This window comes from Myotis yumanensis, unplaced genomic scaffold (genome assembly GCF_028538775.1).
Source record: "Myotis yumanensis isolate MYYU_CA2020_CCGP unplaced genomic scaffold, mMyoYum1.0.hap1 SCAF_7, whole genome shotgun sequence".
NCBI classification, from domain to species: Eukaryota; Metazoa; Chordata; class Mammalia; order Chiroptera; family Vespertilionidae; genus Myotis; species Myotis yumanensis.
The window spans coordinates 58,626,225-58,651,394 of record NW_027223758.1 but is presented as its reverse complement, the minus strand read 5'-3'; the positions used below and the strand labels follow the sequence as shown (position 1 = coordinate 58,651,394).

General features: G+C 38.3%; 1 protein-coding gene across 4 annotated transcripts in view; it reads left to right on the top strand.

Annotated features, from left to right (window-relative positions):
- Nucleotides 1-25,170, top strand: part of DLGAP1 (DLG associated protein 1) — a 626,931-nt gene that overhangs the window by 202,851 nt on the left and 398,910 nt on the right. For 3 of the 4 annotated variants that reach the window (XM_070420579.1, XM_070420581.1, XM_070420577.1), the window contains exon 3: nucleotides 15,403-15,510. The gene's annotated coding sequence lies outside the window, so the exon portion shown is untranslated. The remainder of the gene's footprint in view (nucleotides 1-15,402; nucleotides 15,511-25,170) is intronic. The other variant, XM_070420578.1, reaches the window with a different exon arrangement.

The following is a 25,170-nucleotide window of genomic DNA, read 5'->3' as shown; positions in this document are numbered from 1 at the left end:
CCCCTTTCATCCATCCTCCCACCAAAAGCAAACAATCTTGTATAGAATCTGAACGAGCACCAGTATTCGATTTCAAGATTTGCAAAATAATTCAAATTATTCTCTTTGTTGTGGACATTTGGGAGAGACATAAATAGTGTTATTCTTATGTAACCCTGTCAATACTTTTGGGTGGCCTGAAAATGAGATATGTAACATTGAAAAATATCACTCACAGATTTAAAAACAGGGACAAGCAATTTGATTTTCTCATTCCAGGGGCATTTCAAACCCAGCTACCTCATCAATAGGACCCCCATGTCACCCCTGCATGACTCAAGTTTTTGCACATTTGACACTCTTTTCTTACTGTCATCACTTTATTGTCTGCTTTTCCCAGTCAGCTTCTCAACCGTTGGGCCTGTCCTTTATTTATTTTTATATCTAAATGACCTCTATTAGTGATTCTTATGTAACTTTACTCACCTTTCCCCTCAAATTTGCTCTTTTTCCTACCAGCCATCCTGGGTTCACCCATGAGCCCTCCTCTGTCCTTTTTTTTTTTTAATCTCCAGTTGAGCATTGTTCTCCTTTAAGTCTCTTCTTCATTATTCCTGCCACAGCATTATTACATGCCCTAACTCATTTTTGCTCACACTCTATCTTTAACTTCCATCTGGTCCCTATAGCCAGTCTTACTCTTCTCCAAGAATTTTTATAAAACACAAATCAGGCCTCGTACTCACCATGCTTATTTGCATGTCTCAGACATTTTATAAACTGAACTTGTTCAAACCTAACACTTGAGCTTCCCCTAACACCCAAAACTTTTTTCAAGCTCAGTCTTCCTCAAAGTAAATGGATTTCGATTGTTCCCAATTCTAAGGCCCAAAACCTTGGAGTCTTTCTCAACTCTTCTCTTGCATGCCCAACATTCAGTTAACGAGCAAACCTTATTGGCTTTACCTTGAAAATATGCATATAATCTTACCAGTTCTTCCTGTCTACCAGGCCACCGGCCTACTCAAAGCCATCATCCCCTGATGCCCAGACCTCTGCAATAGTCCTGACAGTCTATCTGCCCCTTTGTCTCCTATGGTGCCTTATTGGATTCTGACAGAGGTGAGTGTAAGATGCAGTGAGTGGATTATTTTCATACCTTATAGATAAGGACCCTGCGACATTAAGAGTTTGACTATGAATTATGGAGGTGAGACTTGCCCAAGGCTCTGATTCCTAAACTCGTGTTCTCTTCACCTATGACAACTGAGTCTTGTAAAGGGCTAGGTGACTGGTTTACATTGGCACAAGTATATAGAGGAGGAACAAGGGCTGGAACTAAACTCAGTGCTCTGCCCATCCAAGTAGTGCATAATTCATACACATGAAGCATTAAGGATGCATTTATTTGATTAATAACATTTTAAAATGAAAATATACTTAGAAGTTTAGCAAACTGAGCTTTAGTTAATTCTGTATGAAAACATGAGATCTTCCTTTGAGGGTTGAAATCAGGTCATGTGAGAACTGGAATTTTTTTTAAACTATATTCAGAACAGGCAGTGCATGTTAATGATAACTGTGACAAGAATAGATTATTGTAATTTTCTATATATATATTTTATGAAATTATCTTCCTTGAGTATACCACTATATGGACATTTATTGCATAAGATTTGAAGTAATTTATTTTTCTGATCATAAAAGATGGAACAGGGTGTGTTCTCTTCACAATTCTTATATAAGTGTCTTTTAAAAATTATTGTTCACATGAAGGAAATGAAAATCACAACCACAGTGCAATACCACTTCACAACCTTGAGTTGGCTGGTATTTTACATATATAAGGATTGGTGAGGTAAGGATTGGAACTTGTGCATTGCTGGTTGGGAATTTAAATGGTGTAATCACTATGGAAAACAGTATAGTGGTTCCTCAAGAAGTTAAACATAGAATTATCATGATTCAGCAATTCTCCAACACATGAGTAATGCATTGCACTACCACCTAACCATGGCTACCCAACCTCACTAGGTGAGAGGGATTTTCATCTCCATTATATGTAATCTCATGGGCCCTCCATCTCGTATGTGGTCCATCATAGATTGAAATGTCTTGTGGCTCATGACTGTATATAGTTCCGTGGCAGTAGATATATTTACATTGTTGTGCAGCTATCATCACTATCATCTCCAGAACTTTGTCATCATCTCAAACTGAAACTCAATTTCCATTAAAAACTAACTCCCCCTCCCCCTTTTCCCCAGCTCCTGATAACCTCTATTTTATTTTCTCTATGATTAGTCTTGTACTGGGAACCTCATATAAGTGGAATCATGTGATGTTTGTCATTTTGTGTCTGACTTACTTTACTTAGCATAATATCTTCTAGGTTTATCCATGTTATAGCATACATCAGAATTTTATAAGGTTGAATAATCCTATATAATAAAAGCCTAATATGCTAGGTATCCAGTGGACCACTCGGCCGTTCAACCAATCAAAGCGTAATATGCTAATGATATGCTAAGGCTGCTCAACCGCTTGCTATGATGTGCACTGACCATCAGGGGGTAGACAGTCTACCGATTGACCAGTCACTATGACATGCACTGACCACCAGGAGATAGATGCTCCAACCGGTAGTTTAGCTTGCTGCTGGGGTGCCGCCAATCAGGACTGAGTGAGACAGGCTGGACACACTCTGGAGCCCTCCCATGGTGCCTCCCCGGCTGGCCAACCTCCCGTGTCTCTCCCTAGCCCCAATCGTACACTAGTGGGGTCCCTTGGCCTGGCCTGCACCCTCTCACAATCCAGGACTCCTCAGGGTATGTCAGAGAGCCAGTTTCGGCCCAATCCTGCAGGCCAGGCAAAGGGACCCCACTGGTACATGAATTTCATGCACCAGGCCTCTAGTATTTAATAGTTTGTGTACTACATTTTGTTTATTCATTGATCTGCCTGTGGACATTTTGGTCATTTTCACCTTTTGGCTTTTGTAAGGCCGTTGTGAACATCTATAATAATAAAAGTGTAATATGCTACTTAGACTGGATGTCCTTCTGGATGACCTTCCAGATGAAGCTGCAGCAGCAGGAGGCCGAGGCAGAGGTGGCAGTGGTGGGGGCTGAGCCCCTTACACAAATTTTGTGCATTGGGCCTCTAATGGGTGTATAAATACATGTTAGAGTCTCTGCTTTCAGTTCTTTGGGGTATATATCAGAAGTGAAATTGCTATATTACATGGTAATTCTTATTTAGGTTTTTAAGAACTATCACTCTGTACCATTTTATTTTAATATTTTATTTCTAGCTTTGAGAAATAATTGACATGAAATATTGTATAAATTTAAGGTGTACAGTGTATTGATTTGATACTTATGTATTGAAAAATGATTACTGTCATAGTCTTAGCTAACACCTACATCATGTCACATAATTACCATTTTTTTTATGGTAAGAACATTTAAAACCTACTCTCTTGGCAACTGTAAGTATATAATACAGTATATTAACTATAATAACCATGCTCTACATTATATGCCCAGAACTTATTTATATTCCATTGGTGTTTTTCAGCCATGAGAAAGAAGGTAATTCTGCCATTTGCAACAACATGGATGGTCCTTGAGGGCATTATGGGAAGTGAAATAAATCAAACAAAAAAAGACAAATACTGTATATATTAACTACATATGGAATCTAAAAAGCAAAATTCATACAGAGTACATTGGTTTATATACATGTATATATTTATATATGTGTGTGTGTGCGTGTGTGTGTGTGTGTAGATATCTCTATATATAAAAGCCTAATATGCAAATTGTCCCCACGGGAGTTCAACCGGGAGACCAATCACTCTCTATGATGTGTGCTACCAACCAGGGGGCAGCGCGGAATGAAGGAAGGCCCCAGCCAACAGCTGGAAGTCCCTGATCAGCTCTGATCGCCAGCCAGGCCTAGGGACCCTACCCGTTCATGAATTTCATGCACTAGGCCTCTAGTATAGATATAGATATAGATATAGATATAGATATAGATATAGATATAGATGATATAGATATATATGACATCTTTATCCATTCATCCATTGATGGGCACCTAGGTTGTTTTTAAATTTTGGATATTATAAATAATGCTGTCATGAACATGGGAGTACAGATATCTCTTTATGAACTTTTTTTTTTTCTTTCCTGTGGATATATACCCACAAGTGGGATTATTGGATCATTATGGAAATTTTATGTTTAATTTTTTTAGGAATCTCCACATTATTTTCCATAGTGGCTGCACTAATTTACTTTCCCACCAAGAGTTCTTTTCCCATTTTTAATTATTTGTTTTTGTCATTGTTGAATTGTAGGTATTCTTTCTCTGTTCTAGATATTAATCCTTTATCAGATACATGATTTGAAATCTTTTCTCAATAGTGGTTTTGAGTGTTTCTCATTTCGCAGTTTTCATGGTGGTTACTCTGGGTATTACAATATACTTATGTGACTTATTACAGTCAACTGGTACCAACATTTTACCACTTTAATCTATGGAAACCTTACTTCTACTTAGGTCTCTTATCTCCCACGTTTTTAGATGTCATTGTCTTGAATATCAGATTGCCTTTTTTTCAGTCATCAAATATGATTTTTGGAATTCATGAGTAAAAGGATTGCACATACCTATATTCCTGCTCTTATCCTTGTTTATTCTTTCCTTATGCTCCACTTTATTTTATTTTGGCTTAAAAGAACCTTCTAAAACCAATTTTTAAAGTTAAGTTTGCTAGTGACAAACTTTTATATTCCCTTTCTATAAGGAAGTCATTATTTCATCTTAATTTCTGAAGGGTACTTTTGCAGAATATTGAATTTATAGTTGACATTTTTTTTCTTTCATTATTTGAAAAACATTATGCCACTTTCTTCTCACCTCCATTGTTTCAAATGGCCAATCTACTATTATTCAAATTAATGTTCTATAAAAACACTTGGTATGTATTTCTTTGGGTTTATTCTGTTGGGATTTTCTCAGATCCTTGAATTTGTTTATATGAGTATTTTACCAAATTTTGGAAGTGTTCAGTCACTATTTCTTTGAATATTCTTCTAGGCCCATTATCTATCTCCTCTCCTTCTGCTAGTTCAGTGACATAAATGTTGGGTGTTTTGTTACTGTCCTGTCGGATCCTGAAGTTCCTGTTTATTTAAAAAATATTCTATCTATACTCTGTTGTTAATATTGGGTGAATTCAGTTGATCTGTCCACAGTCCTTTCTACTCTTCTTTTGAGCCCATCCTCCAATTTATTTCCTTTTATTACTATTTCCATTATTGTATTTTTCAATTCTATAATTTCCATTTGCTTATTTTTTATAACTTGCATTTATTTGGTAAAATTTTCTATATTTCCATGTGTTGTAGAAGAATATGTAATTGATTGCTTAAACAGTTATTTGATCGCTGTTTAAAATCCATGTCAGATAATTCAACCATCTGACTCATTTTAATCTTGACATCAGTTAATTGTCCTGTCTCCTGTGAGTTGTGATTTTTTTTTTTTTGTATGACAGTAGTTTTTTATTATATCCTGGATATTTTCTCTGTAAAGTTAGACAAAGGAGATTTTGGATTCTATTTAAGTGTTTTATAATAGCAGGCAGTCACTGTTTTAAATTTGATATGCAGGTCCTCCCCTACATTTTTGGGCCATGGTTCCAATGACAGTTTATCTTCCATTGCCTTTCCCGTGTGATTCTGGTCTGCTGGCTTTAGCTGGTGTTGCTGAGGTTTATCCCAGCTGCACTGCCTGAGGGGGCTGAATCAGCTTTTGATGATCATGCCTCTGGACGCCTCTCGTTAGGAAGGAGGGTCGGAGGTGTGCAGGACAGAGAGGCTCTCTGGGCTGGGCCACTTGTCAGGTGGTAGAGTTTAATAAAGGCAACCTGGTGTAACAAAATTTGAAAAAAGATATAAAAATGGGAAAGAGATGTACAGAAATATGCCAAAGACAAAATGTGTCTTTCATAGCCTTTTCTACAGATGACCCTACACGTTTCCCATCCATGTTGGAAATAAAGGCAATAGAAAGAGGCTCCCTGTCTTCCTGTACTTCTTTTGCCTCTGGAATAGACTTTCTCACCTAAATACTGTAAAAATGAGCTTTGTGCCCTCTTTTGTAGCAGACATTTTATTGTGATGACACTGGCCAGGGAAGCAAGTGCACAATTTATTTCTACTGAATCTTCTGCCCAATGTGAACCATGAGGGAACCAAAGAAATTGTTGCAGCAAATTGTACTTTGGGAGCATTCCACAGGTTACGGCGAACCTTGCCACCTGAAACATGTTTCCCTCACTGGGTCTTCAAAAGGCACAGTGAGGAATGTAGGTATGAACAAGACAAGGTGGTTGAACTACAATTGCTAACCATTTAGATTTTTCTCCACATGTTGCCATTCACGATATTTTCTGAATGTGAATTCTTGTATCTTTATTCCTCAAAAAGTAGTGAATAAGTGATTCATAATAGATGAAAATACACTTCTGAATAGTGGGTATATGTATATTAGATGATGCATCTTCAATGGTTTAGCACTTTTATGCAAGCTTTAAGTATAGTGGTTATGAATTTATAACAGTAAGTTACATTTGACTTTTCATATCTTTCTATTGCTGGACTTTAGTCAAGATGTTTTAGTGTTGTCTCTCAGAGGTACGTCTTCAGGGAATATGAAGTCAACCATATCTGTTCAATGTACTTATTAGGTGGGTGAGTCAGACTGAAGAATTTTCTATCTTGGAAGACACTAAAGCATAGTTTATGATCTGCTCAAAACATACCATATTTTTAAAACCCTGATTATTGCAGATAATGGTGGTATTGACATTGCAAAATTTTGTAATTAAAGAATAGATTTAGTACAGTGCTTTAAACTTATTTTCCATTATGTTTTCCATTATGAAATGGCTTTAAGGTGGCTGTTTCTATTTAGACTAAAAACAAATGCAGCCAGCCATTGTGACCAAGAGCTCAATTTTGTCACTTTATTATCATAATTATTGGCAAGAAGAAGAGATTGTATATTGATTTAGAGGCAAATTTACATTTTTATTATTGTTATTCCTCTGATCCTAAACAAGTTGACACAAAATAAAGTATGCATAATTTTAAGAAAATGTTAAATAGATCAATTTCAGAACATTGAACTGGGGCTTTGGGATTTCAGGTTATTCACTTAATTATAGCTGTAATTCTCAGCAGCTATGGAGAATTAATTTTAATGGTCATGAAGTAAAAGATAAGCTTTAAATGCTGTGGAATTTGCTTAATGTAGTTTAATTTGAGGGGAAAATATTTTCCTGTAATCTACGTGACTCATACTTTATCCTTAAGCTCCTTGAGAGCAAGAACCTTACCTTCCCCATCTTTCTGTTGGTACCACAAAACCAACAACCACCCCTATTTATGTATAATGACTGGGCTTTAATTTTATGTGCAATATAGTAGGTATAGTAATAACTCTTATGTCTATTAGACGTTATAACTTTGGATTATCCATATTTCAGGCCAGTATGTCTTCAACACTTTTTGTCAGTGATTAAATTCAAAGTAATTAAATTCATATAATATTTATCATTTAAAAGTTTAGTACATTTTACCATTACAATACCAGGATGTGAAGTTCCATGAAGGAATTTGTTTTCTACCCTAACCCCAGCACCTGAAACAGTGTTCAAGCACATAGTAACCAGTCAATATTTGTTGAATGTATCAATACATTTTTTTAAACACTGTGGAAAAAATAGTCAGTATAGGCTGCCTTTGTGGTTCAGTATGAAGACCTCCAGATTTAGTATAAAGAAATCTAAATTAGTGTCCCCTCTGCTACTAATTTGCTGTGTGATATCAGGTATGCCACCTAACCTCTCTGTGTCTTTCTTATCTATGAAATGAAGAAATTAGATTTGATGAGTGATAAATTCCAGCCCATATTTAAAAGTGCATAAGTCACTGATTCATGATTAGTAGTATTCATTTGGGAAGCATTCAACTGGAAATAAAGTTACAGTTTGTGGCCATGACACCAGTGTTGCCAACTGGCACATCAGGGCTTGGAACTAAGACTTTGGTCTCTGGCTACTAAAAATTTGGCTCTAACAATTAAACTAATTACCAACCTCATTCTTTTAAGGCTTTTCTAAACTTTGGCATGGCAAATTGATTTTTAAGAATAAAGAAAGCTAAATCTGATGCAGTAGAGAAAGATGTAGAATAATGATAAAAATAACTAGAATTAAATCCTGGCTCCAAAATTTTCTGAGAGCTTGGCCAAGTAATTTAATCTCTCCATGGCTCAATTTTAGCATCTGTAAATAAGGATAATGGTGATATCTAAATAAAGTGATTTATTTAAAGTTCCTGGGACATGATAAGCTTTGACAGCCTTACAGCCAGCCTAATGTAAAGTAATTAAATGAGTGAAAAAAGTGTTCATGAAAATAAATCTGTGTATTTGGCCTGAGGCACTGAAAGGTGAAACTGTGTGAGCACATGGCTGAGTAGGTCTGTATTGTGGCACCTCCACCTCCCAGCATTAATAGTTTAGGCTGTTTCTTAACATCTCTACATCTAGGTCTTTTCAGCTGTAAAATGGTGATAATAATAGCAATCAATGTAATGTGCATAGAACAATGACTGGCATATTGTAAGCCCTCAATAAATGGAGCTATTCTTATTATGTTCTGTTAAGTTTTTCAACACAGGTAATTAAAAGAGATGTGGAAAAACTATAAGTCCGCTGAATGAAGAAAAAACAATGGGAATTCAGCAGGCCAAATAGATAATAGTCTAGTGCAGTGGTCAGCAAACCGTGGCTCGGCAAACCACGGCTCACGAGCCACATGCGGCTCTTTGGCCCCTTGAGTGTGGTTCTTCCACAAAATACCTACTTCTACGCATGGACCACGAAGTTTCAATTGCACTGTACGTGTGCGCCTGCATGTGGTATTTTGTGGAAGAGCCACACTCAAGGGGCCAAAGAGCCGCATGTGCCTCGCGAGCCGCGGTTTGCCGACCACGGGTCTAGTGGATTGTTGTTGTTGTGTTTTGTGGGTGTTTTTTTTTAAGTATTTGCAAACATATTAAACTTTGAGATTTCAGGGGGGAAAAAACGCTGTGTAAATGCAGGGTATTGAGAGATCCCACTTCAGTCATTGACAATAAATAACCAATTTAATATAAAATTATATAATATCCAATTTTAAAATCTTGGGTGATGCACCCTACCCTTTTATTTTCTTAATCCTCACCTGAGAATATGTTTTTATTGATTTTTTTAGAGAAAGAATGAGAGAGACATCAATGTGAGAAAGAAACATCAACTGGTTGCCTCCTGCATGCAAGCTGGCCAGGATCGAACCTGCAACCTGGATATGTGCCCTGATCAGAAAGCGAACCCATAACCTTTTGGTGTACAGAACGACGCTCTAAGGAACTGAGCTACCTGACCAGGCAGAGCCTTCCTTTTAACTGAGAAACCTGCCCAAGGAAAAGATCTTTTAGTCTTCTGCCACATGGATTAAAAGATGCTCCTAAGCAATGCTCTAAAAGTTGTAAATAGATTATTATTCTTTTGCTGGCACAGCTATGCCATCACAATGAGTCTTTGCACACCTGCTGTTCACCGGGAGCCCCAAAGCATCGGGTCTGTAGAGAAGTGAGTTTGTGTTTGGGGCAGTCCCTTACAATTTCAGCAGAGAGTTCTTTAGCCAAACTGAAGCTGCAAAGCTGTCACAGTTGGGCTGAGATATAAAGGAGAGGATGGAAAAGGAAGAACACGGGTCAAATAAACAAAGGCAGTTAAATGGAGGCTAAGCTCCCAACTAGCACTACACATTTTAAGGTGCTTTGTTTTTAGTGAGCCTTAAGGAGACATGAAATAAACATATATTGCATGATGGTGAAGCCTTTTTCGATTGATTGGAAAATTTCTTGGTTATATCTGAGCACACATTACCTCATTTTTAAAAAATCATGTGCAGTTGTTCAGAAATAGGTACAGCCCATTCTTCCAACAGGATTAGAGTAGAAGGGACTTCTTAGCAGAAAGTAATGGAAAGTTTCCTCCCTTAAAATTATTTGTTACACAGTAAGTTTGTTTATACTTAGCAAGTAAATGCTTCTTTAAAATATAAATATCTCTCAAAAGTGTAAGGTATCTCCTTTATTCACACTTTAAAAGTAAATTGTTGCCCTAGCCCAGCCGTGGGCAAACTACGGCCCGAGGGCCGAAACCGGCCCGTTTGAAATGAATAAAACTAAAAAAAAAAAGACCGTACCCTTTTATGTAGTGATGTTTACTTTGAATTTATATTAGTTCACACAAACACACCATCCATGCTTTTGTTCCGACCCTCGGGTCCAGTTTAAGAACCCATTGTGGCCCTCGAGTCAAAAGTTTGCCCACCCCTGCCTAGCCAGTTTGGCTCAGTGGATAGAGCGTCAGCCTGCGGACTGAAGGGTTCCAGGTTTGATTCCGGCCAAGGGCACATGCCGGGGTTGCGGGCTTGATCCCCAGTCGGGGCATGCAGGAGGCAGCCAATCAATGATACTCTCTCATCATTGATGTTTCTATCTCTCTCTCCCTCTTCCTTCCTCTCTGAAATCAATAAAGAAATATATATTTTTTAAAAGTTTAAAAAAAAAAGTAAATTGTTTTTATTGCTGACTTTTCTCTTTCCCAACTGAGGATTTGACCTTGAAGGCAGTAGAGTCTGAAATGGAAAATTTAAATTAAATTATTAAATTAAATTAGAAACAGAAGGACTTCTGAGGTTGGTTGGTTCGATGAAGGAGCTTTGGTCAGATGTGCAAGAAGCTATTTGGGAAGGAAGGAGAAGACGTTCGGACATGTGAGGAGAACAGTCTAGATTAATTTAGTTGGCAGTTATATTAGGATTTTCAGTTCATTTCCCATATCCTAAATCCAATGCTTAAACTGTAAGTTAATGCCTGAAGCACTTGCTAGAGTGTGTGCCAGTTCATTGCAACAGGGTGACTGTTAATGTCCCATAACTAGCAGGGCCCAGGGCATAATGAAAATGCAGGTCACTTGTTCCAAAGGCGCGGCAGAAGGTTGGTTAAATGTTCTAAAATACAAAACTGTTTCTTTCTTCTGCCATTTCTCTCTCAACTTATCATAATGTTTACATTTACTATTTAAGGTAGTTCTAAGGAAAGAAAAAATAAAAGTTTAAATGATTAACATGAGTTTTACTATTCACCTTTGTATTGTACATTGTAAATGAAAGACTATTTAAGTTATTTGCGAAATCACCAAAATTACACAATTTATATTTAATACTAGTAGGTCATGCATATGTATACCATTCTTACCAGACCAGTGGAAACACTGCATAAAACTTTACTGTTTTATTTCACTTCTCGATATGGGTACATTCTCCCAACCCTCTCTCTCTCTCATTGGCTCACTGATGAGTAGGGAAGGGTTGAACAAAAGGAACTATGGATTGCACTTTCTCTCTCTCTTTGCCGTCATTTTCAGCAAAGCTGGGCTAATACAAGTGAAAAAAATTAAAGAAATAAAAGATATATAAGTGTAGGAACAGAAAAAAGTTTCCTTCTTCCCTCCTAGGTTCTTTGGCTGGTCTAGTAATTAATCTGACATAAGTTAACAAAAGAAAAAAAATTAATTTCTTATGTATGTGAGCCCCATAAAAAAACTAGACTCAAGTGACTAAAGCAGGAAGCATTTATACCTTTTAGACAAGGAAACAATAAATTTGTGACAAACTAACAAGACAAAGGTGTTTGGTGAAGAAGTAACAAGATTTGCTTATGCAGCCTCTTGGCCCTAAATTTCCTCTCTCTGGTGCTGAGGATAGTTTATGCTGGTACACGGAGGATACCTTTCCCAGGGGAAATTCATCTTACTAGTATGCTTTCAGGGAGACAAAGGAGGGTCAGAGTGTGCTTCTTATACAAGCTGCTTCTCGAGTACTTTTATTAGTAATTCAAAACAATCAGTATACCAAAGTGGTGTATTTTGGGGTGGCATACTCGGCTCCCCTTTATAGGGTCCCTTGGTCATCTGTATTTCTTAGCACCATTACCTTCTTGAGAAGTTCAAAGCAAATTCTGGTTGGAACAGACAACATGGCCCCTGGGGACTGTCAGCTTCCCCACTTACTTAGTCGTGGACATAAATACTTTACCTCATTCTCATATTGAATCTTACCGAGCTCCCACAAATCCTGGGTCCACCAGAATTCACCATCATGCACACTTATATGCAGATGAGGTAGCAAGGGGTGGCTGAGGACATGCATGATGTGCAGATCCCCCCTGCTCACCCACATGCGCCACTATCCTGTTGGACTCAATCCACCAACACTGTTTAAAGATAAATATTAAAGCACAGGCCCATTCTCAGCATGAGGCTTCGTGCAACTGTCCAGGTTGCATACCCATGCATCCAGCTTTGCCTTGATGTTTCTTATACACAAATAAGGGATCAGTGAGCTAAACGGTTTGCAAAGGAAGTGGAAATGGGCTAATCTTGGGCTAGTCTTCTTTTTTTTATGTGATCTGACACTGTCTCAGACATATGGAAAATCACAAAATAAATGAAGACCTTGTTCTGAAATTCATTCTCACTCCAGGATCTGCAGGCGTGGAAGGACCAGGAAGCAGATAATTTAACTTTGTCTTCAAACAATCATTACCTTATGGGCTATAAAATTTGAATAAAAATTTTAAGATAAAACATTATATTTTAAATGATGCTGCTTATTCAGTAAAAGAGGTAATTGAGTGGAAAACTTGAGAGAGATTATTTGAGATGGAAGATAGCTATACTACGAGTTAGAAGGCCTAGGTTAGTTCTGGCTAAAATCCCAGGAAATAAGGATTTTGACATTCTAATCTCAATTCTGTCACCAAGGGGAAAGTACCTTGGGCAAGTCAATCGCCTGGTCTGATTGGCCATCCTGATTTTGAGATGATAGTGCCAATTTCCTCATCTTTATAATGAAGAGCCTAGGCAAGAATCAGTAAGTTTCCTAACCTATTGATCAAGAGAATGAACTGGGGAGGATTTTCAAAATGCAGATTGCCCTGACTCTACCCATAAATACTCTCATTTAATAGCTCTTGTGTGAAATTCCATAATTCGTATTTTCAGCAGCCTTCCAGGCAGTTATGATTATCAACCATTTTGGGAACCCCTAGCTAGATGACATTTAAGATACCACCAGTGTTTAAGATACTTCTTTATATTACTTATCTAACTTAGGAAATATTCCAATTGTAATAAAATTGATTTTTTTTCATTTTGGTAATCATTACCTGAGGATATGCTTTCCATTGATTTTTAGAGAGAGTCGAGGGGAGGGGAGGGGGAGAGAGAGACATCAATATGAGAGAGACATATCCATTGGCTGCCTCCCACATACATCCCTACTGGGGCCCGGGATCAAACCTGCAACCTAGGCACAGGCCCTTGACTTGGAATTGAACCCAATACCCTTCTGTGATAGGGCTGACACTCTATCCACTTAGCCACACTGGCCAGAGCTAAAATTGATTTATTATTGTATATCTTGGGATCTGGGATTCTTTTCCAGAACTTGCATATTCTTTCCATTTTGTTTATATAGTCAATAAAAAACAATGTCTAGCACAAAATATATTCTCAGTAAATACTTATGAAGAAATAAATGTCAGTTCTGTATGTTTAACAATAATCAATTTTCCATTATCTTCTTGAGTTACCAATTCCCCATATTTGTAGGGGGAAAATTCAGAGTTTGTCTGGTTTAGTGGTATAATGAGAATATTTAATGTAATAATTATATTTAAACCATGAAAATCATACTTATACCTGATAGCTTTTGATATTGCAATCTCATTTTTATCCTTTGTAACTGGAATAAATGAGACATAAGTGAAAATATAATATTCCCAGCATGTTTAAGTGTTATGAAAGTACATACCATTGTTATTATTGTTCTTGCAGTTTATCACCCACAGCATTGTAATACTTAACCTGTCAACTGTGCCAGCCTCAAATATTGCTCAAAGAAGTTCTGCAGAGAATTGTATAAGCCCCCAACTTTGTGAATGTTTGGTGTTCTCTTTAGAGGCAAATACAATGTATGAGTTTCTAAAGGGATTGAACTTCAAAGCAGAGATTCTGGGATGGCCTCCAGCCTTTGTTATTAGCACAGTGAGATCGAGCTAGCCCTGTCCCCTGGTCTGGCCTCTGATTCCTCTTCTGTAGGAGAATTTCTACATTCATTCAGGCACTTGCCTTCTTTTTTTTAAGATATATTTTTATAGATTTCATAGAGGAAGGAAGAGATAGACACATCAGTGATGAGAGAATCATTGATTGGCTACCTCCTGCACACTTCCTACTGGGGATCGAGCCCATGACCATGGCATGTGTCCTTGACTGGAATCGAACCCAGGCCGACACTCTATCCACTGAATCAAACCAGCTAGAGCCAGGCACTGTCATTCTTAACTTAGGTTAAAAAAATTACTCAAACCTTTCAATATTCTTAATTCTGAATATCATTACATCTCCACTTAATACTTAGGGTTTACTATTTTCTTATTCTTTTCTGACAATATTTTAATATGCTAGGTAGGGCCACAAAAGTATATTGCTTAAAGGAAAAGAGAAGCAGAACTCTGTTAATTCCGTCCCTTTCAACACCAGACGGAAGGTGTGTGACGATGTCCTTTTCTTTGTGACCTTTTCAAAAGAATAGTCACAGTTCACATAAAACAAGTGATTTGAGGACACGTACCTCTGCATACGTTTGGGCCCAAGCAGAAGTCCCATTTTAGCGCTTTCTTGAGAAGGCATCATTAATCATGAGGGGAGTGGTGTGGCGTAGGCAACGGCAAGCCCCTAGTGGTACACTTGGGGAGATTATGCCATGTTTGTTGTCTTCCTGTGACGTCAGATGAACTACTCTGAAAAGAATAGTATTTCTTACCTCCTTTTTTAGTCACAGCTGCTGTGTTGAAGTGTTGCTACAACAATGCACAGGAAGTAAATACAGTCGTGTGTGTAATATGTCTTATAAAATCAGTGATTGATGCTTGCATGTTATTGCTTTTTAAAGAGGATATAATTGTTAATAGTAGAAAAGTAGATTGTAGAATATCAAACCTATTTATTTCAGTGACATTTTTATGGTTGATTTTATTTTCTGAAAAGCATAAAAGTACAAAGTGCTTTCATCATGCAAGACCAGGGCCATGTAACTTTTCTGGGAGACTCGCTCCCCACATCATTGAATTGGAGCCTGCCAGAGGAGTTCTTATGAGATCTCCTTAAGTATCTTTTTGTTTCAGGATAGTTATTGCATCTAATTATTGCATTTTGTTGTTTCAGAACAGTCGCGCATCACATGCCCCGAGTGATAACGGGCTAAAAAAAACTGCAAAGTTTGGATCTGTTCCTGTCTTACAAGCCAGAAAAATGGAGAATTGATATTCAAAGGTAAACTGTCTTTTTTCCTTTGTATATCACATTCCTACAGCTTTCTCTTCAACCATCCTACAGGAAACAATTTCTTTCTTTTTTTTTTTTTTTGATAGCATGGTATATTTGAATATAAACATTTGTGGATTGTAATTTCAGACACATTAACAGGCAACTGGATTAGAGACTGTGATTTTTAACTCCCTAGTTGGCTATACGGATTCTGAATGAGATGTGTTGTACATGGTTCCCCTGCATTCTTATTGTTAATCTGGAGTGGCAGATCAGGCAAATGCCATTGGCATGACTGTGGACCAAACTGTTGTACTTTAGGTTAAGCATGGAATTATGAAAACAGCTGGCATAGTATCAGCTTTTATTTTTTCTTAGAGTGTTGTACAAATGTTAATCAGCCCAGACAGGCTCAATGTGATCTACTTGTGCTAAGAAAGGCAGGGGAAGCACAGAGACGATCTATGACCTTCACTCCTTTTATTTTATTATGTAGCTTTGGAAAAGATTAAAAGAAGGGTCTTAATGAAGTATGAATCAGGAATACTACGCGTGTGGAGTCAGCTACAGGGGATTGATATTGCTGAGTACTTCAGTAAACTAGCATCTTTGTTTAGGTTTCTTGTATGAGAGAATGACATGGATAGTTTTTTGGGGAGCTGATCCCATGGATCAAGAATTAGAGAGCAGAGAATGAATCGGGAAGAAAAGACCAAAATAAGGGTGGGTAAACCAGTCCACCGCTGTGGACCAGGGGAACTTGATTATTCTGGGACCCCTAAGACGATAGAGCTACCTTCCAGAATTTCTGCCTGAAGGATGTGCAGCAAGTTTATCCACTGACCTTTCCCCTTGGTTGTCAATTGCTCCCAGGGGCATTGACAGCACCACCTGCTGGGCTATGCTGGCACCACATGAGGTAGAAAGCAGAAAGAGTTGTCACTGGAGGCAGACACTGAAAAGTCCAGAGAGCCCAGTGGCCCAGAATGGTATGTCTGTGAGTGTGGCTGAGGTCAGAGGTGGGCCAAGGTGGGGTGATCCAGGGAGCCAGAGGCATCTGTCATAGTTCCTTCTTCTTTTCAAAGCATACAATAAATCACATATTCCTCCTCCTCAGTGAACTATCTCCAGGAAGAAAATGTTTTGTGTTTTAAAGTTGTTAATAGTGATTTCCAAATGTCATAGAACCAGAGTGAGCTCTGTTTCAAAACTAACTTATTCATCGATTAATTTCCCATTTCAGAACAAGAAGTACATCTTGGTCCACATGTACATTTGAGACATCATATAATAAGATTTGAAGTATGACCAAAACATTGGAATTACAGATAATGTAATAACGTTATATCTATATTTACTATTCACTGTATATTGTTTTGTGCATAAAAGGTGTCTGTGGACACACAAATATTTAATTACTAGAGGCCCAGTGCACAAAAATTTGTGCACTCGGGGGAGGAGGTCCCTCAGCCTGGCCTGTGCCCTCTCGCAGTCTGGGACCCCTCGGGGGATGACCACCTGCTGGCTTAGGCCTGCTCCTCGGGGGATTGGGCCTTAAGCTGACAATCAGACATTCCTCTGGCAGCCCTCGGGGGATGTCCACTTGGCCAGCGGGGAGCAGACCTAAGCTGCAGTAAGCTATCCTTAGCGCTGCTGAGGAGGCAGGAGAGGCTCCCACCACCACCGCTCTACTGGCAGCCATCAGCCTGGCTTGTGGCTGAGCAGAGCTCCCCCATGTGGGAGCGCACTGACCACCAGAGGGCAGCTCCTGCATTGAGCATCTGCCCCCTGGTGGTCAGTGTGTGTCATAGTGACCAGTCATTCCCAGTCTTTCTGCTGTTAGGGTCAGTTTGCATATTACCCTTTTACTGTATAGGATAGAGGCCTGGTGCACGGGTGGGGGCCAGCTGGTTTGCCCTGAAGGGTGTCCCGGATCAAGGTGAGGGTCCCGCTTGGGTGCCTGGCCAGCCTGGGTGAAGGGCTGATGGCTGTTTTCAGGCTGCCCGCACCCCCTTCAGGGTGGGGGTCCCCACTGGGGTGCCTGGACAGTCTGGATGAGGGGCTGAGGGCTGTTTTCAGGCTGGCCAAGACGGCGACTGAAGCTCCCAGCCTCTCCTTTTTTTCTTTTTCTTTTTTATTCTGGTATTTATTTACCATCTATAATTGAAACTTCGTTGCCGCTCTAGCTCCCAGGCCACGGCCTGCTGAAAGCAGGTACCTGGGGTTTGTTTAGCTTCTATAATTGCAACTTTGTTGCTTAAAGTGGAGCTCAGAGCCCCACCGCAGCAGGGAGGAAGCTTGGCTTCCTCCATCACTGGAGCAAGCAAGCCTCCTGCTTGCTTCAGCTACATGGCTGCCGGCCGCCATCTTGGTTGGGTTAATTTGCATATCTCGCTGATTAGCCAATGGGAAGCATAGTGGAGGTATGGTCATTTACCATGTTTGTTTATTACTAAATTAGATTCTCTTTTCTATCTGAAAACAACCAATTAACAGTGTCATTATTTGTATGAAATGAGTGACTTAAATTTGCATGTCAGAACATAATGTGGCAGAGATGGTCAGCCAGCAAAATGGATTTAACACAGTAAAGTGATTCTGAGTTTGTTTGTTATTGTGATGTAAAGATTATAATAAGGATTGACATAAGATTAAAATAAAGTCAGATAAAGCCTTCCATTGTGTTGTGACCTGGAAGATCATTTGTTTAGAGGAGGAATGTAATTAATTGGTGAACTCTATAAGGAGCATCTATTAAAACAAACCGGTAACAAACATTTAAAATTAATGAATGTACGTTAGCGTGCAAATTTCTCATGAGGAAATGAAAGTGGAGGTGGGAGGGAAAAGGAAAGCAGAAAGAGGCAGGAAAGGGAAACCAGGGTAGTGGCAAATGGCAAGGCAGAAATGCCAAAGAGAAGACAGAATCAAACTATGGGGTGAAGAGAATGGCTGACAGTAGAGAGCATGACTTAGAACAAATCACATCTGAGCACAGAATGCAAACCCAGTGAACAGTCTCAGTCACTTTCCTGAGTAATCAAAGAAAGAGGAAATGACTATCCCTTCTTACCTGAACAAGGCAATCACCTCTAAGGTCTCATTCAGCTCTGAAGTCTTATTAAATATAAGTTTGGTCATGTCTGCTTTTGCTCAGAAAATATTCTCTGATTTATCAATTCGCCATTGTCCAAACTTCTTCACTAACATTTAAAACCTGCCACTCTGTTTCCTGACTTATTTCTAATGACTTCACTTACCAGTGGTCTGGACCACTGTCTTGTATCGAGGCTTCCAAGTGATTTCATGGATTGGTCTGGGACGAGGCTCAGGAATGGGCATGTCTAACAAGTTCCTGAGTAATGCTGGTCCTGCTGGTGCAGAGACCCTACTTTGGGAACCACTAAGTAAAACGAATGATCCAGGTTGGTGTCACAAGTTCTACATTGCAGCTGCAGTCAAGTCTGCTGGCAATACGAGGGCTTGCTTGCCAACTTCCAGTGTGGGAGGTGTGTAAAGGTCAGGATCTGTCTTCTGGTCAGATACTGACTTAATATCATAAAATCTTCAACAGTAAGTCTTTTGATACATTTTATGCCCTGCTGTGTTATATACTTTAGGTTTATAAATATGTGTTGGATGGTTGGGGGTGGGGGGGAGATGTGGAGGGAAGAGAGGAGGGAGAACAGGAAGACAGATGGACAGGTTTGGAAACCAAGGGTTGGTTTCAGCAAGAAATGTAACTTCTTGCAAAGAAACTGCTCTGGAATATGCCATTAGGGAAAAACTAATTTCCTTCGCATGAAAACCTCCCTATTGTATAAGACCATACTCAATATATAAGGCATTTTATTAGGTGGAATAGCTCTGTGATTCAGAGCCTGCACATCTGGTTATCAATAGCATTGTGCTCTCTAATAAGCAGAGTCGTTCACAAAGGAATTTCTGCTATTTGATTGAGTACAACAAGGGACATGTCATTTATATCAAGACAAATTGGACATTTTACTTTATAAAAGAGCCACTGGGTATGTGAAAGCAGAAAATCACATCTATTTAATAAATTCCGTTGCAAATGTCTCTTCCTTGAGTTTAAATTTTGCAGCTGCAGCATAATTTGAATGTTTGTTCACATTTAGGACAATTGTGCTTTCTGGTTTTTTTGCTTTCTTGCATTCAAATGTGTTCACGTATCAACATTGCACATTTTCTCTCTGCATCTTTTCATCTGCATCCTTCATCCGGTGATTGGCTTGGTAAATTTATCTCACTTTTCTTGCTAAAATAACTGTTCCTGCTGTCTGTTTTCTGCCTACTCTTTGATTTATTCCAGAAAGTGGGCTCAATGCCTACTTTTTAGAGCTCAGTGTGAAATTTGTTCTGTGTTTCTAAACCAAGTCCCCACATTTTTTTTTTCCTGTGATGTGTTCTGTTGTAGCATCAGCTTCAAAATGCTCCCTGGAAAAAGCTTATTGCAGCTATGTATTAGCATAAATAATAACAATGTATGACATGAATCTTAAAACTTTATTTTTAAAACTTATTTCATAATTTATTTTAATAGTAGGACATTAAAATTTTCATGTCATGTTATGGCATTCCTAATGTTAAGCTTAAAGGAAAAATCTCACTTCCAACATTGTTATTACTTTCTTATATGTCCTTGGCTAATTCTTTAGGCCTCAGTTACCTCCATTACAAAAAGAAGGAATTAGGGTAAATGTCCCTGGGGATTCATTCTACTGCTTTATCTTGCAATCTCAGGATGCATATCATAAAGAGCTACTTAAAATTATGCACAAAAGTATGTGTGTGTCAGTCAATCGACTAATGGCACGTATTTGACAATAAAATTGAAAGAACAGTGTTTTGAATACAGAAAGATCTGAGTTCAAAACTTAACGTTCACCCATTAACAGCATGAGCTTGGAGAATTTACTGAACTGCTCTATGTGACTTAGTATTTTTATCTGTAAAATGGGGGCAGTGTTAGTGTTACCAGCAAGGTTGCTTTAAAGACTAGAGATACATCTTTAAAATAGTTAATACCATGCTTATATGCTGAACATATTTAGTTCTAAAGGCCTGTGCAGCCCCCTAAGCTGACCAGAGCCTTAGACATGGTTTTAGAAGGTAATAGAGACTACATTCCTATTCTCCAATATCATTCTACAAGGTGAGGAAATTTTTATTTTGGACTCTAAAAAAGGAACATAGTTTAGAAAATGTATCCCAAATTTACTAGTAGTCATTGGAGATTTACAAAACTAACAGGAAAACAGCATATTTGCTCATCTATACAGGAAATTTGTCTCTCTACATTGCCACTGATTACACATAGCCAGCAAGGCCCTTTTTTAAAAAGAGTGACTCTTTGGGTGTCAAAGCATAAAGTTTTCCAATTGTATTCTGTTTTCTGACTTGTTATCTAGACACAGTTTGGGCAGAAAGTAAAATATAGATTCTTTAAGACAAAGGTTTAGCCTGAATAAATGTCCCTATACTCTTTATATCTGATTTTAGTATGTTCAAATGTATCCCTTTCTTTCTTGTCCTCTAAAAGCCTATTTTTATAGCCAATTTGCCTGATGCATGCAGCGTTATGCCCACAGGCAAATGAAATCAAATTTTGGTCAATAGATGTTTTATTTGCTACAGGATTCATGCAAATAATGAATTTTTCTGCTCCTCTTATTTGTCTTTGAGGTTGAATTGTCACTTTGTTGTTGGTTAACCCCTGGACTTTCTCAGCAGAAATTCAGAGCTGCCTACTTAACAGGAATAGATCAAAAAAATTTGGGGGTATATTTCATCAATCTTGGCAGAGGTTTTAATCCTGTTGCTTTTTTTCTATTTTAATATTCTATAAATCTTCTGCAAGTTTATGTGTTTTGAGGTATAGCTTACTGTTTTACTTTTATGTAAGTCAAATAATTTAGGAGCCAAGAACTCTGGTGCTGTTTGAGTATCATAACTATTTCAGATATCTGTAAGACAGCTAAGATCTACTTGTGGAATGTTGTGTTTATTTGTCATGTCTCAGAAACATATCAGTGTCACAATGAAAATCATACTGATGAGGTTGTTTCAAGCCCTAAGGACACACACACACACACACACACACACACACTGCATGGTGGTGGTGAAATTGTTTACTTAGACAATTCAGTCCTTCACAGTAGCATAGTTATTTCTACATAGACTAATTCTAACTGAAATTGTCATTTCTTATTAAATGACCTATTAAGAACTCTCTTAAAGAATGTAAGTATTTTTTGTTGTATGATAGAATAAGTTTTTTATAAAATAGTGTATAATGGAATTTATTATAACTCACATTTTTGAGTAGTTGTTGACATTGTAAGAATACCCAAGGATAATTTACTAGGTAGTAAAAGGTTCAGCTTGATGAGAATTATAGGAGAACAAGAAAAGGAGGGAAGGTATGTTGGCTGAGATTATTTCCTTCTTGCTGTATTCTCATCACGTGCTAGAAATTTTCACCTAAAATATCATATCTATGTATATAAAAGGCTAAAATGCAAAGTGTCCCTGTGGGAGTTCGACCAGGAAACTGGGAGTTTGATCACTTGCTATGACGTGTGCTGACCACCAAGGGGTGGCGTGGAACAAAGGAAGGCCCCAGCTGGCAGCCAGCAGCTGGGGAAGGGAGGCCTGACTGGCCCCGATTGATCCTGATCACCGGCCAGGCCTAGGGACCCTACTTGTGCAAGAATTTCATGCACCAGGCCTCTAGTTTCTATATAAAAGCTAAGGTTAGAGAAAAGATGGTACCATTTTAAACATTAGTGCCAGAATTCTTTACCATTCCCATGTAATCTTGGAATTATAAATCAAATAAGGTACACATTTGACAAAATAATGATAGTGATTCACAATGCCTATCTCTCTGGCGCTTCAAATATTTGAGGACTTTTTGGTTATTGGTATTTATGATTAAAAACGTGATAGCAAACATGATAGCAAATACTTAGGTATATGCCAATGTAGGGGAGATATAATTTTATATTTACCCTTAGGGTCTTTGGCTATTGACACAAGATAGATTAACATGAGAAAAGCACACAAATGTGTGTTTTTTTCTGTTTCCACAAGTTTTTTTTTAATTTAAATCTTTATTGTTGAAAGTATTACATATATCCCCCTCTTTCCTTCATTGACTCCTTTTAGCCCACCCTGTCCCCTGACCCAGGCTTTTGCCTTATTATCTGTGTCCATGGGTTATGCATATATGCATACCAGTTCTTTGGTTGATCTCTTCCCACAACTCACCCACCTCTGCCTTCCCTCTGAGATTCCACAGTCTCTTCCATGGTTCTATGTCTCTGGATCTGTTTTGCTCATCAGTTTATTTTGTTCATTAGATTCCACATATAAGTGAGATCATGTGATACTTGTCTTTCTCTGACTGGCTTATTTCGCTTAGCATAATACTCTCCAAGTCCTTCTATGCTGTCTCAAAGGGTAATGTTTTATTTTCCTGCTTTTTTTCAAGTGCCTTTGGCTCAAAGTAATCCCTGTGCCAAAGTGCCATATTTTGGGGTGGCACATTCTGACTCCCTTCACCAAGTGTTGTTTTAAGCATTTCACCTAAGTTGCCTCACTTAATCTTTACTATCACTTGTGAGAAAACTTACTGTGCAACTACAGGGAGAAATCATCAAATCTATCATCAAAGTAACAGATTCCATGATATTTTCTCAATCATAGAGGAAGCTCACAAAAAATTTGTTGAAGATACAGAAGATATGATCAACACACAAATAAGATTCGTTTACTGGTTATATGTAGACTTCTTCATTCAACAGTTGGAGAATACCAACTCTTTTCAAGTACATGTATAATATTTTTAAATTATGTGCTAAGCCATGAATCAATTCTCAAATGTACTCTTCATTTCATAGATGAAGACTCTGTGGAAACACTAAATAACTTGCCAAAGAACACAGAGCTAGTATGTGGCAGAGCAGGGCACAAACCCAGACAGTCTGCCATCAGAGCCACTTGGCTACTGTATTATCTGTCCATATTGGTTTTACAGGTGGAAAGCAAGGAGTTGGTCTTTAAGAAATAATTTAAACTTTTATATCAGGAGGAGAGAACCAGAGATTAAATCTAATTTATTAACACAAGGATGCTACCAATTTGAGATTAACCAATTGGAGCGTTATATAACCTACGAAGCTAGACTTAGAAGAAAGTAGTTCAAACCATGAATTAAGAGTAGGTTTATCACTGATACAGCTCCTAGGGCAGTTGAAAATAAAGAGAAAATGAACAAATGGGACTACATCAAAATAAAAAGCTTCTGCACAGCAAAAGAAACCATCAACAAAACAACAAGAAAACCCACTGCATGGGAAAACATATTTGCCAACGTCATATCTGATAAGGGCTTAATCTCCAAAATTTATAGGGAACTCATACAACTTAACAAAAAGAAGATAAACAATCCAATCAAAAAATGGGCAAAGGATCTAAATAGACACCTTTCAAAAGAGGACATTCAGAAAGCCAAGAGACATATGAAAACATGCTCAAAGTCACTAATCATCCGAGAGATGCAAATCAAAACAACAATGAGGTACCATCTCACACCTGTCAGAATGGCCATCATCAACAAATCAACAAACGACAAGTGCTGGAGAGGATGTGGAGAAAAAGGAACACTTGTGCACTGCTGGTGGGAATGCAGACTGGTGCAGCCACTATGGAAGACAGTATGGAGGTTCCTCAAAAAATTGGAAATGGAACTCCCATTTGACCCTGTGATCCCACTTCTAGGAATATATCCCAAGAAACCAGAAACACCAATCAGAAAGGATATATGCACCCAGATGTTCATAGCAGCACAATTCACCATAGCACCATAGCTAAGATCTGGAAACAGCCTAAGTGCCCATCAGTAGATGAATGGATTAGAAAACTTTGGTACATCTACACGATGGAATACTATGCTGCTGTAAAAAAGAAGGAACTCTTACCATTTGCAACAGCATGGATGGAACTGGAGAGCATTATGCTAAGTGAAACAAGCCAGTCAATTAAGGAAAAATACCACATGATCTCACCCATTCATGGATAATAAAGACCATTACAAACTTTTGAACAATAATAGATACAGAGGCAGAGCTGCCTCAAACTGATTGTCAAACTGCAGTGGGAAGGCCAGGGAGGGTTGGGGGACAGGAGGGAGGGGAGTAAGAGATCAACCGAAGGACTTGTATGCATCCTTATAAGCATAACTAATGGACATAAGACACTGGGGGGTAAGGGAGGGCAGGGGTTTGTCAAGGGCGGGGGGGGGGGGAGGACACTTATGTAATACCCTTTGTAATACTTTTAGCGAAAAATAAAAAAAATTAAAATTAAAATTAAAAAAAAAGAGTAGGTTTAAATGATTCCTGAATGTTTGAATAGCAAAAGCAAAGCAAGAATGGCCTAGTTTGAGTTATTACCTAAATTCATTTCCTTTAATAACTCAGACATGAATTATTCATCATGTTTGGGGCCTGTGTATGAAATAGGAGGACATCCACTGGTGTTTCACAGTCACATTTAACTCATTATTTCCAAAACTAAACTCATAAATGCCTCCTCCTATCTGCTCCTCCCTTCTCTGCTCTTCTCTGTCCCCACCTTTGT